At 45.3% G+C, this 11,114-nt stretch overlaps 1 non-coding gene across 1 annotated transcript; it reads left to right on the top strand.

The window, feature by feature from the left end:
* The first annotated feature begins 9,600 nt into the window (after window positions 1–9,600).
* TRNAT-AGU (transfer RNA threonine (anticodon AGU)) lies at window positions 9,601–9,675 on the top strand. Its single transcript has one exon. It is a non-coding gene; the product is annotated as a tRNA-Thr (tRNA).
* The last annotated feature ends 1,439 nt before the right edge of the window (window positions 9,676–11,114 follow it).

Raw genomic sequence — 11,114 nt, 5'->3', positions numbered from 1 at the left:
GTTAGAGACAGAGTCAGGAAGAGACTTGAATATGCTTGGGTTTCAGTCAACTGGTATAAGCAATGAATGACTCCCAGATGTGGGATCTGAGGGTTCCCATCTCTGTGTCCCATTAATCCATCAGACTTTTCTGATGGATTCTGCAATCATAGCCTTCCCCGGCATGACAGTATTTGCTGATTAGCAGGCACTATAGGAGAAAAACTCTACTTGGCAATATTTTATAACAGAGCCCATTCATCCTAGGGGATTCACACTGATGTGATGTGAGTAACAGTAAAAGTCAGTCAGTGGGAGTGAGGGACAAAAGAAAGTGGCAGAATCAGAGGCAGCATGAAAAACAATGAATGGGCCTGTTGATTCCATCACATTATGTAGGCTTTTTGCATATTGACTTTTGTTTCTAATCAATAGCATGCACTTACGTTTCAATAACAACTTTTGTATACCAGATCAGAAAATGGCATAAACTGATTTGCATGATGTTGATAAATTGTATGGGAAAATTCTGTAAAAACCTGATGATGTATGAAATTCCCTACTGGTTGAGTTGTTGTGAACAAGTAGGCTATAAATATTAGGCTATTTGACAGGTGCCGTCAAGCTTGCTTCTATGAATTGCTATGGTCAATGCCAAAGACCTGACAGTCAGTAATGTGTTATGTATGTCACTGCTCTTTGATTATCTACTTAATTGTCAGGATCAGCAAACAACCTGAACTCGATCAGTCTAGTTTTGGGGCCACCTTCCTTAACAAACAAGCAGCAGGCTGCAGTAAGAGGATGCACAGCAGAGGACTGCAGTCCTGCTTCCTCTGTTCCCTTCTGCTGACTGTTCTGTTCTCCTGCACCCCTTTTCTGCCTTCATCATGGCACTCACAGATTTGGGAAGGGGGAGCAAGTAGCAGACTGAGGACTTCAGGAACAAAGCTGGATGAAGCTAGCTGTTGTAATAACTCTTTGTAACTCAGTCACCTTGACAGATTTTTCTAGGCAGTTGGTTGTTCTTGAAAGGGCTGAAGGATCTTTCTATATAATAGAATGCTTCCACAGGGTAAAGAAAAGTGAAACACCTGGAGTTGAGGGAGTTGTTGGAGATGCTCTCTTGGGCAAAGAAGGCAATAGCACAGAAAGAGATGTCTGATGTCATGAAAAACAGTGGAGCTTAGAATCTCAAACTTGTGAGAAGGACAATGACATTGCTATATGAGTGGCCTTTAGACAGGGGCTCTGGACCTTTGGCTGTCTCACTCCATCTCTTGCTTCTTTCACTCTGTTTAAAAGAATGTTGAAGCAACACAATCTTGAACACAGTTATCCCACAACCCCTGTAAGATGAGACAGTACTATTAAAAGTCACCATCCAGAGTTGTGCAGGACATGAGTGGCAGAGTGATGACCTGGATGTGGGTTTTCTCAAGTATTGTTCTAATTGCTGGGCTATCCATCTTCTCACATTCATTTGACCTAAGGAAGCCCTTAAGGGATCAGCTGGTGAATATGGCAAGTACCTCTGATAAACAGCACAGATCTAGAGATCATGCCCATTTGTGCAACAAAACTCAATAGAACCATCTCCCTCCTGGTGGTAGACTCTGTGGCCTGAGAAATCTTATGGCATAGCCTGCATTTTGGGATGCAGAAGAGGGTACCTGTCAGTGGTAGGTCCTAAAGCAATGGAAAAAGTACCTGCACAATTAGGCTTCCCCCACCTTCTGGCCCTGGGTTACTGCAGCTTATTTCTCCTTGATGTCTCAGCACAGACTTCTTTGTATGTTATTATAAGGAAATACTATCTTCTTGCCTTGAACAAATGGAAACTGAACTATTCCCAAAGACAGTGAGAGACACATAAGAAATGATGTTCCTACCATCCAGGGGACAACATTGCCTCCTCTGTGAATGGAGGAGAGACGAACAACTATTCTCACTAGGAATAATTATTTCACTGAGCAGCATAATCGGAATGGACTGACACAGCTCCCATCTAGTAGAAAACTTGTAAGACATTAGTGACAGATGCAGCTGTGACTGGCTCATTAAGGACCATGAGTCAGGATCCTGTTCGGCTTTCTGCAAATTAAGCTTCTTTTCGTTCTTTGATTTTGGAGTGGCTACAATACCTGCTGCATCACAGGCCAATATGTGAGGAGAAATCCTTTTGGTAATCCAAATCTCTGGCCCTTAGTGACATCAAAACAATAATAGTGTGGGTAACAGGTAGCAGAAGCCAAGAGTCTGGCAGGAGTCACAAAAATGGATGGATACAGGGAAGGATAAGATTACACAGAGTTATTGAAGGGAGGTTTTAAAAAAATAACCATGAGGTTGGGCAAAGAAATAAACCCTTGTGGTTCAGGGCATAACCCAACTTCTAACTATCTGGGATCAGGCAGAAACCCTCTTCAGCTGCCTGTGTGCCAATTGTGAAGTTTGTTGTACCTCCTGCTGACGGGTTGGTAGTAGCAGTGGTTCTCACTCTTTCCAAACTCAAGGCACCCTACCACCACTTTTTAGAATGCCGTAGCACCCCGGCTGGGCTGACAACCACTGTTGGTGCTGCCTCAGCTCGCCTGAGTGCTTCTCAGCTGAGTGCTGCTGCCAGGAGGGGCTGGGCAACTGTTATGAAACTGCCCCATGCTGCACAGCTAGCCCAGCAAGGGCTGTGCCAGATGCACTGCACACATGCTCCTCCTCTATTAGGACTCTCATCTATTAGGCCTAAAGCAGACAGAAGCTGCCTTGTATTGTGCAGCTCTTTCTGATCCAGTGCTCCTCCTGGAAACAGAAGTGGATGGGGCAGTTAACCCACAATTGTTTCCAGGAGGAACGTGGTAGCGGGGAACAATTTCACTTTTCTATCTCAAAGTGAAGCAATATCCTTCCCTTCCCTGTATGTCTTCTCTCAGTTTTACTTCCTTCTGGATCCTGATTAACTTTGGGATCAAATGTTTATGAAATTAAAAAAAAGGATGGAGAGCATATTTTCCACTGCATCTGAAATATGGCTTTTCTGTCTGATCTGTGCTATGAAACTATTTAACAACTGGCACAGCAAAAGAAGGGTGTTCCCCAGTGGAGTCTCTACTGCTTTCTTTGCTGCACCTACTATCAACACAGGTAATAGCCTTGGTACTCCACAGGGTCTTTTAGGGCCTGGCAGATTATGACACTTTGATCAGCTCAGCACAGTACTCCTTGAAGGAGACTAATTTGTTCTAGGCTTTAATGTCTACAATCAAATGGAAAATAACCAGGGGCCCAGAATAAGAAAAAAGGTCACCACTGATCAATGTTTTTATCTGGAAGTTCATGAAGCATAAATGAAGCCAAGCTCTCCAAGGAAAGGTGCCTAAAAATTCAATTGGAAAAGTCATTTGGAGTGTTGAACAGGGCAGAAACCCAGCAAGTGCCAAGCATTTTGGCAGAGAATGTAGTAATCAGGAATGCTCTATCATGTTTCCTTTATTTTGTCTGTGCTAAATCTAATGGGTAGAATAAGTGCAGTGCAGTGCCCATGTGTCAGCTAGGTGGCTTACCTGGTCTCCTACTGCAGGATGTCAGGGGCCATCCTGGAGCAGAACAACAGAGTACAACACTTTCAGCATTCCTGTAAAAAAGCAGCAAGGGCTAGAAAGAAGCTGTTGTCTAACCTCAGTGCAATCATATTACTTCTCAGCATGGTCTGTTCTCTCTCTAATCCCTTCCCTCTCAAAGTCTCTCACTTCACAAAGTATGCACAGGTAATAATTGCTCCCTGCTTCTATTTAATACAGCAACATTTGCAGTGCAGCAGAGGTGTGGGAGAGCATACAACAAAAACAGTAGATTCCCAGGGCAGGAAGTAGAGAAGAATGCTACTTCCACTGGCATTGTAGGGATGCAAGCGAGAGAGGGAATGGAAAGTAGGTAAGGCTGTGTGAAGCTTTGGGTGCTGATTCGACTCAGAGGCGATTCGACCCAATTCGGTGGCCAAATCTCCAAGTCTGAATTGAATCAGGGGACCAATTAAAAGGTCTGAATTGATTCAAAGCTCTCCGAATCTTTGGAAAACATTTGGAGAGCTTTGATGATTCAGACAGTCCCTGCCCGAGCAGCAGGGAGCTGCAGCTGGACTCCATGCTGGTAAGTACTAGAGGCAGGGAGGGAGGACTGAGGGAGGGGACTATGGGGGGACCCTGCTAGCCCCATCCCCTGCCCCCCCCCCCACCCAAGCTCCCAGTACTTTAAGAAAAAGCCCCTGTCACCGGGTGCTGCCGGGTGGGGGGTGCAATCCCCACCCTGCTACTCCACACTGCATGGGGGCTCTGCACAACCCCCCTGACCCCCCCTCACTCCCCCAGCCCCCACACAGGTGCCCCCACTGGCCCAGCTCCAGCCCTTTAAGAAAAAAAAAATGAGAAAAGCCCCGGGACTCACCATTTCTGCAGTGAGGATGCAGCAGGGATCACCCCCTGCCCCAACCAACGGAAAGTCCAGGGTTTTCTCAGTTTTATTTTTCTTCAAGGGCCAGAGCCATGGCAGGCAGGGTAGCCATGGGTGGGGCTGGGGTAGGAGGGGAAGGGTCGGGGGGCTCATGCAGAGCTCCCCACGCTCCGTGGGGCAGTGGGGGGGCAGCAGGGATCGCTCCCCCACTCGGCAGCACCCACTGAGTCGGGGCTTTATTTTTTCAAAGTGCCAGGAGCTGAGGCAGGCGGGGCAACCGGTGCCAGGCTGGGAAGGCGGGCGGGGGATGGCCTGGGTGATTCGGATTTGTCTGTATCAATTTGGGACAGTGATTTGAATCACCAAATCGAATCACTGTCCCCCGAATCAGCTGAATCTGAAGCAAATACTAGCCGCTTTGCACAGGCCTAAAAGTAGGTGGTTAGGTTTACTTGGCAGCACCTAACACTGAGGTGTCTGCTCCCTAGGGGAAGTCTTTAGGTGGCCTAATTCATTAGGTAGTCCTGACATTAGGTGGCTCAATTCCTATCCCAGAATGGGATTCACAGATGCCAGCCCACTGCACCGGGAGTCACCTCAGCTACCCAAAAGGAAAAGGTCAAGGGAGAGATGGGGCTTAAGCCCCACTCTTCGGAGGTGGCTATGGGCCTAACTCTCTTCTGAAGTTAGTCCTGTAGGCCACGTCTGTCATTTCTCACAACAAGAGGAAGGAAGAGCCCTGCTACTGCCACTATCTGTTAACAATCCAGTCAGCAGTTAGAGTGCTCACCTGGGATGGGGTGGGGAGGTTTCAAGTTCAAATCCCTCCTTCACCAAAGGGATAGTATCAACAAAAAAGCTTGGGCAGAACCCACCTTACACTCTGGCCCTTAAGGCATGCTCCTAAGAGATGAGGTATATAGATGAGGTTTCCTCAGGCAAAGGAGAAACCCAGGTCTCTTATATCCCAGGTGAGTGGTTTAATCACTGGACTACTAGGTAAAAGGAGGGTGACACTAGCCCCTACTGCAGACTGTATTTAAGTGAAAATGCCTAGTTGACATATCCCACTGCAGCTTAGATGCAACTTAGGTGCCAAACATGTTGGGGTTCATAGAGAAGAAGGGCTGGATGTGACTTCCAGAGGTCATCTACTCCCATCACCTGCCTGAGGCTGTCAACAGTGAAGCTATTCTGCATGTGCCCAGTGGCAGAAATGGAGGGAGTTTAGGTGTTTCCAGCCTAAGCAAGGGCAGCATGCTCTTCAAAGGGTAGGGAGCAGCCTTGTGGCAAGAGAGTGATGGCCTCTGTCAACCTTTAGCCTGACCACCGTTTCTCTGGCATTCTGCAGAAGCTCCCTAAAATCTTCACAGTGAGGGTATTTCACAAAGTCTCTAAGGATCACTTACAGTCTCTCAATGCCCCTTTCACTTGGCTTTTAAAGATGAGAAACCCAGCAGCATCTACCTGAGCATTTAGAACTGAGGAAGGACTCTTGCAACCTTTTGTCAAAAGAGCCATTCATTTCGAGTGGCTTCCTACACTTCTGAAAAAGGAAAAACCCAAGTCACTTCTTCTGAAAGCTGCTAGAAGTCAAGGGCTTCTGCAGAGTTTACTCAGAGCTCCTCTGACCTGGCACCCCAGAGGCCGGCCATGACATTCACATGCTCTCTTCCATCCTCAGGCACTTCAAACACATGGCAGTCTCTTCACTCACCTAACTTGACTGTGGTTGAAACACTTGTGTTTTATTGACAGACAGCCCTTCTCCCATCAGGGATTCTGACCTTTTCATGAGTGCTGGAAAGCAAAAACAAAATCAGTCACACAGAAAAGAAGCAGTGAGATTAGACACATCATAAGAGCAGGTGTGTGGTCACAAAAATGGCCACTTTGCCACCCCACCTGAAGAATGCTGCTCTGGGTCAGTTCTCACCACAATACCCAGTCTCACAAACTATCGCTATTATTACTGTGTCTTGTTTTAAATTTCCTGTATGAGACTCAGAAAGTGTGTGTCTGTGCAGAACCCCTCAGGCAAACAAGGGATTTGAACCCAGTCATCCTACATCCTAGGTGACTTTTCTGCCCCCTGAGCTAATGCATAAAAGTCAGAGACAGTTCACTACATTTGTGATATGAAGGAAAGCAGGTGTCAATACTTTTTGCATAGCCCCCAACATGGTAGATGTGCTCTCAGCTTTCTACTGAGCATAACTCCTCAGGGAAAAAGTAAAAGGAACACATAGCAAGTGGGTTCCGATGGCACTTAGGCATGATTCTGGTGCCAGGCTGATTTCAAGACCAAGACATTTCTGGGTATGCTCCAAGCAGAGTGTTTTTGAGAATCTAAATTTGGACTCTGGCACCCTATGTTTCATTAGGCAATTTAGTCCTTTTGTGGATTTAGCCGTGAGTGATTTGCAGCCTGAGTCACTGAAACTTAAGCTCCTACATCACTTACTTCTGAAAATGGACCTTTTGAGCCTATTTAACTCCATAATAATAGTTATTGCATCTGATGGAAATGTAGACACAGTTCTACCATGCTCTACAGCCCTGGATTGACTATTCAAACAAAGAGTGAAGCCATTTTCCTTTTCCTTGTTTTCTATCAACCCTTTGATGTCTTGGGGTAGGCTGCTTTCTCTTAATGTACTCTGCATTTCAAAAAGCTACCACTAAGCAAGCCAGGAAGCAAGGAGTTAAGGAGAAGTAAGAACACAAAATAACTGTTCTGGGTGAATTGAGATAAAATACACAGAAGTAGCATGAAGACCTTTAAAACACAATTGATTTCAAACTTTTACAACACTCTGGAGCCCAGAGGGAATAATAGCCAAAAGCAAGTTGTTGACCTCAACAAGAAAACACAACCCTGGCCTTTAAAATTACATGAGTCTAGTCCAGTGTTTGGATGGTGGAGTCACTGCAAAATCCCCCTCTTTTGAGTTGGCATAGAAGTGTTACAGGGGCAAAAAGGGAGGGGAAAATTGTTACATGGCTCACTCTCAGGCAGGCAGATACCAAAACGGGTGCATTTCAATTTTGTGGAGTGGCATAGCTTTGGATAGAAAAATGTTTGGTTTGCTTCAGCTGCTTGGGTCTTTGCTGACTAGCATTTCTAGTTCTCTGAGATATATCCCTTTTATGTTTTGTACATAGAAATCTAAATACATTTTAAAAATGATGTTTCTGTCACTAGAAAATGGTAGAATTATTTCAGTAATTATCTACTTTATAGATTCATAAGTTTAAAGGCCAAAAGGGACTACTAGGATCTCATCTCCATCACAGTCTAGGTGAGAAGATTTAATCTGGAGAACCCTGCATCCAGCCCAAAATTTCTGGCTGAGATACAGCAGAGCTTTTTAGAAAGAGATACCCAATGGATGCATCAATACATTCATTAATGTGCTGTAATTATGGTGCATTAAGTTTAGTACCTGTAATAATAGGTACTAACTTCATGTGCCATAATCAGTGCTACTGTGCATTCATGCAGTTGAACAGGTTTTTAGCGATGTTAATGCGCAGTAGATTTATTCTACTGCACAATAGCACATTAGCATGAGTTTTTCCCACCATGCAATTGAGCAGTAGAATTAGTCTTCTGTACATTAAGCATCTCATGTAGGCGTGTCTAATATAGCCCTGACTTTCTCTCTGCTCTTAGAGATTGGGTGCTAAGTTATGTAATGAGAGACTGTTAAATGGTTACAAAGCAAATCCAGAAGCACTCTGCTACATAATGCAGCTACTGGGGATAGCCATTGTCATCTGAGACTCTTATCACCTATGTCAACTAAATGACTAGGGTTGGGTAGTGGGGGTCCAGGCACTTTTCACCGGCAGGGAGAGCTGGTCCTCACCACCATTCACCCCTGAGGCTTGCTGGTCTTTACCACTGCTACTCACTGCTCTGCACTACCACCACTGCTCCTCTTCTAGTCGTTTATGTAACACAGCTCTTTTAGTATGGGGTGGGGGGAGTGTTCAGAGGGAAAAGATGAATGAGAGGAAAGAAAAAAGATTTTCTGGAAGGGGCAGAAGACTGATGCCCCCCTATTCCTTTGTGCATGGCTTTGGGAGCTGAGTGTGAAAGATGGAGAGAATGTCAAAAGAATGCAGTGGCAGAGGCAGGGTGAGAGTGGGGGATGCAGGTCTTTGTGTGAGTTGGTTGGAAGCTGATAGGAGGGGAGACACAAGGGTTGTGGAGAGAATCTGCAAGACAGTATGGGTGATCTACAGAAAGAGGCAAGAAGGGTGACCACAGTCCAATGGGAAGGGACTAGGTGAGAGGGACAGACATTGTGCCAGGGAGGAAGATGCTGGGAGGCTGGTGGGAGAGAGATGACTGGGAGATTTGTTCCCAGAGGTGCAGAAGAGGCAAAAGGAGGATGTGAGTTTATGGGGGCATAAGTAAGGATGGGACTAAGGAAAAGTCAGTGGGGAAGGGTGAAAGGGAAAGGGGAGTTTGAGAGGAAAGGGGACAATGAGTAAGAGATGTGGTAGGGATGGAGAACTGGCATGGTAGCCAGATTGCTCGGCAGGAGGGCTACAAGGCACTTGGGGAATTGGGTCGTAAATCAAATAATATCATTGGAGGTGGAAAAGCCATGCCACTGGTCAAGCCACACAACTACCAACAAGGTACAATAAGCTTTGTGGAGAATCAGTGCCACAGTAAAATGAATGTGTGGAACAGAGCAGGTCATCTGATTAGAAGTCAGCTGAGGTGCTAAGTCAGTGAGCAGAAAATGAGTTGCCCTTGGTCGAGTAAGCAGGTAGAAAAGAATTAAATTATGAAAGAGGCAGCTAGCACTGATCTCCTAAACAAATTTAGTAGTGAGTTTTGCAATCAGTGGGGGAATGAGTTGGAGAAAGGCAGATAGAAGTAGTAAGAAATCAGCAGAAGCATGGGTTTACCAAGTGGTGATCTCACCTGGAAGAAGAATGTCCCCTTCCTTGCTCACTTCATTAGGAACTGCTGTCCAACACATGCTTTAGGTTGGATGGGATGGTAGCTGTGCGGTAGGGCAAATACCCAGAACTGAAGTCATCTCCACAAGGGTTCTCTTTGCTGACACTACCGTACTGATGGAGCCCTGTTTCATCACACCATGTTGGTCTTTTAAATTTGGCAGGGGGAAGGGACTATAGCACAGTGGCAGAGGTGCTGTGGCTTAGTTGGTTAAAAATGCCTGCCTAGTAACCAGGAGGTCCTGGGTTCAAATCCTAGCAGCACCTTTGGGGATTATTTTTAGTAGTGGTAGAGTTTCTGCCTACCACATGGGAGATCTGAGTTCAAGTCCAGCTGGGTCAAGTAGGGGTGAGTGACGTGACAGCGGGAGAAATTCTTGTTGGAGTGGAAGGGGTCATAGAGTCATTGGTGGTTCAGTGGTAACAGTCTCATCTACCACATGGGTGATCTGGGTTCAACTCCCAGCCAGTACAGCATGACCTTTTTCTCTCCTACCTTGGGGGTCTTCAAGAAGAGGCTAGATAGATATTTGGCTGGGGTATTATGACCCAATCATTCATTCCTGCCTGGGGAAGGGGGTTGCACCTGGTGATCTGTTTAGGTCACTTCCGACCCTAGGCACTACAAAACCATAAGGATGCCTCAATTTCTTGTCTTAATTCCACATCTCACTTTTCACACCAGTCTTCCAACATTTCCCATCCATTCTGGAACTTAATTATATATTCTCTGCTCCCAACACATAGTAAATGTGTCGGTGCTGTCCTTAGGCCTCAGAATGACAGGGCTGAGACCCATTTGCTTGTGGGCTCCACTTAACTATAGATTCCACTTCAGTACAAGGGGCTGGGAACTACAATTATTGAGTTCTCTTCCTCTTGTGTGACCTTGGGCAAGTGCATTATTCTCTCCATGCCTCTATTCAACCATCAATAGAATGTAGAAAGATTTTCTATCCTACCAGGGTGTTGGGAAGCTTAATTAATATTTGTAATGTGCTCTAAACCCCTCAGTTGGAAGGTGCTAGAAAATAGCAAAGTATTTTAATTAATAAAATAAAATCCCTTCTCCCTAAGACACAGCTGGCTGTCTCCTCTCCTTATAACATATGGGCCCAGTGCTTGAAGAAGACGAAGATGGTTAAAGGTGCCCAAAAACAGGGAGCTTTAAAATGCATCCCGTGGCCACACTCATCTCAAACAAAAAGTGACATTTTCCTAAATAATCTGCTTTAGCTCCATCAAAAGTTATGGGCTGGCTGCAGAAATCTCCGTGAGATCTTGTGGCCTGTGCTGTACAAGAGGTCACTAGGGTACTATGTGCTCTTCAAGTCTTTGACCCTAAGACCACAGGATGAATATACCATAGGTTCCAGTAAGCAGCGTTCCTGTTCTCTTACAAAGAGTCAGACCACTTTGTTTGATGGAACTTGTGGACTTGCATTTATTGGATGTGCATTTTCATATATATTAAATCATGATTTAATAAATACAAGCAATGTTAATAGATAGATAAACAATCACCATAATGTTGTTATCAACTTCCATAAGCAACATCCTACTTTGTCAGATACTCTGAATGGACTTGCAGAGAGTAGGGATACAAAATAGGAGGAGTAAAGTCATTTAAATACCAAAGATAGATAAAGTGGGAGAAAAAGATAGGGGTAGGGAGCATTACTAAAAAAGACACGGGTGGTTTTCAT

The sequence above is a fragment of the Crocodylus siamensis genome, chromosome 5 (genome assembly GCF_052110815.1).
Source record: "Crocodylus siamensis isolate JL-2025a chromosome 5, ASM5211081v1, whole genome shotgun sequence".
Lineage (NCBI taxonomy): Eukaryota > Metazoa > Chordata > Crocodylia > Crocodylidae > Crocodylus > Crocodylus siamensis.
This window is presented reverse-complemented; position numbering and strand designations above follow the sequence as displayed.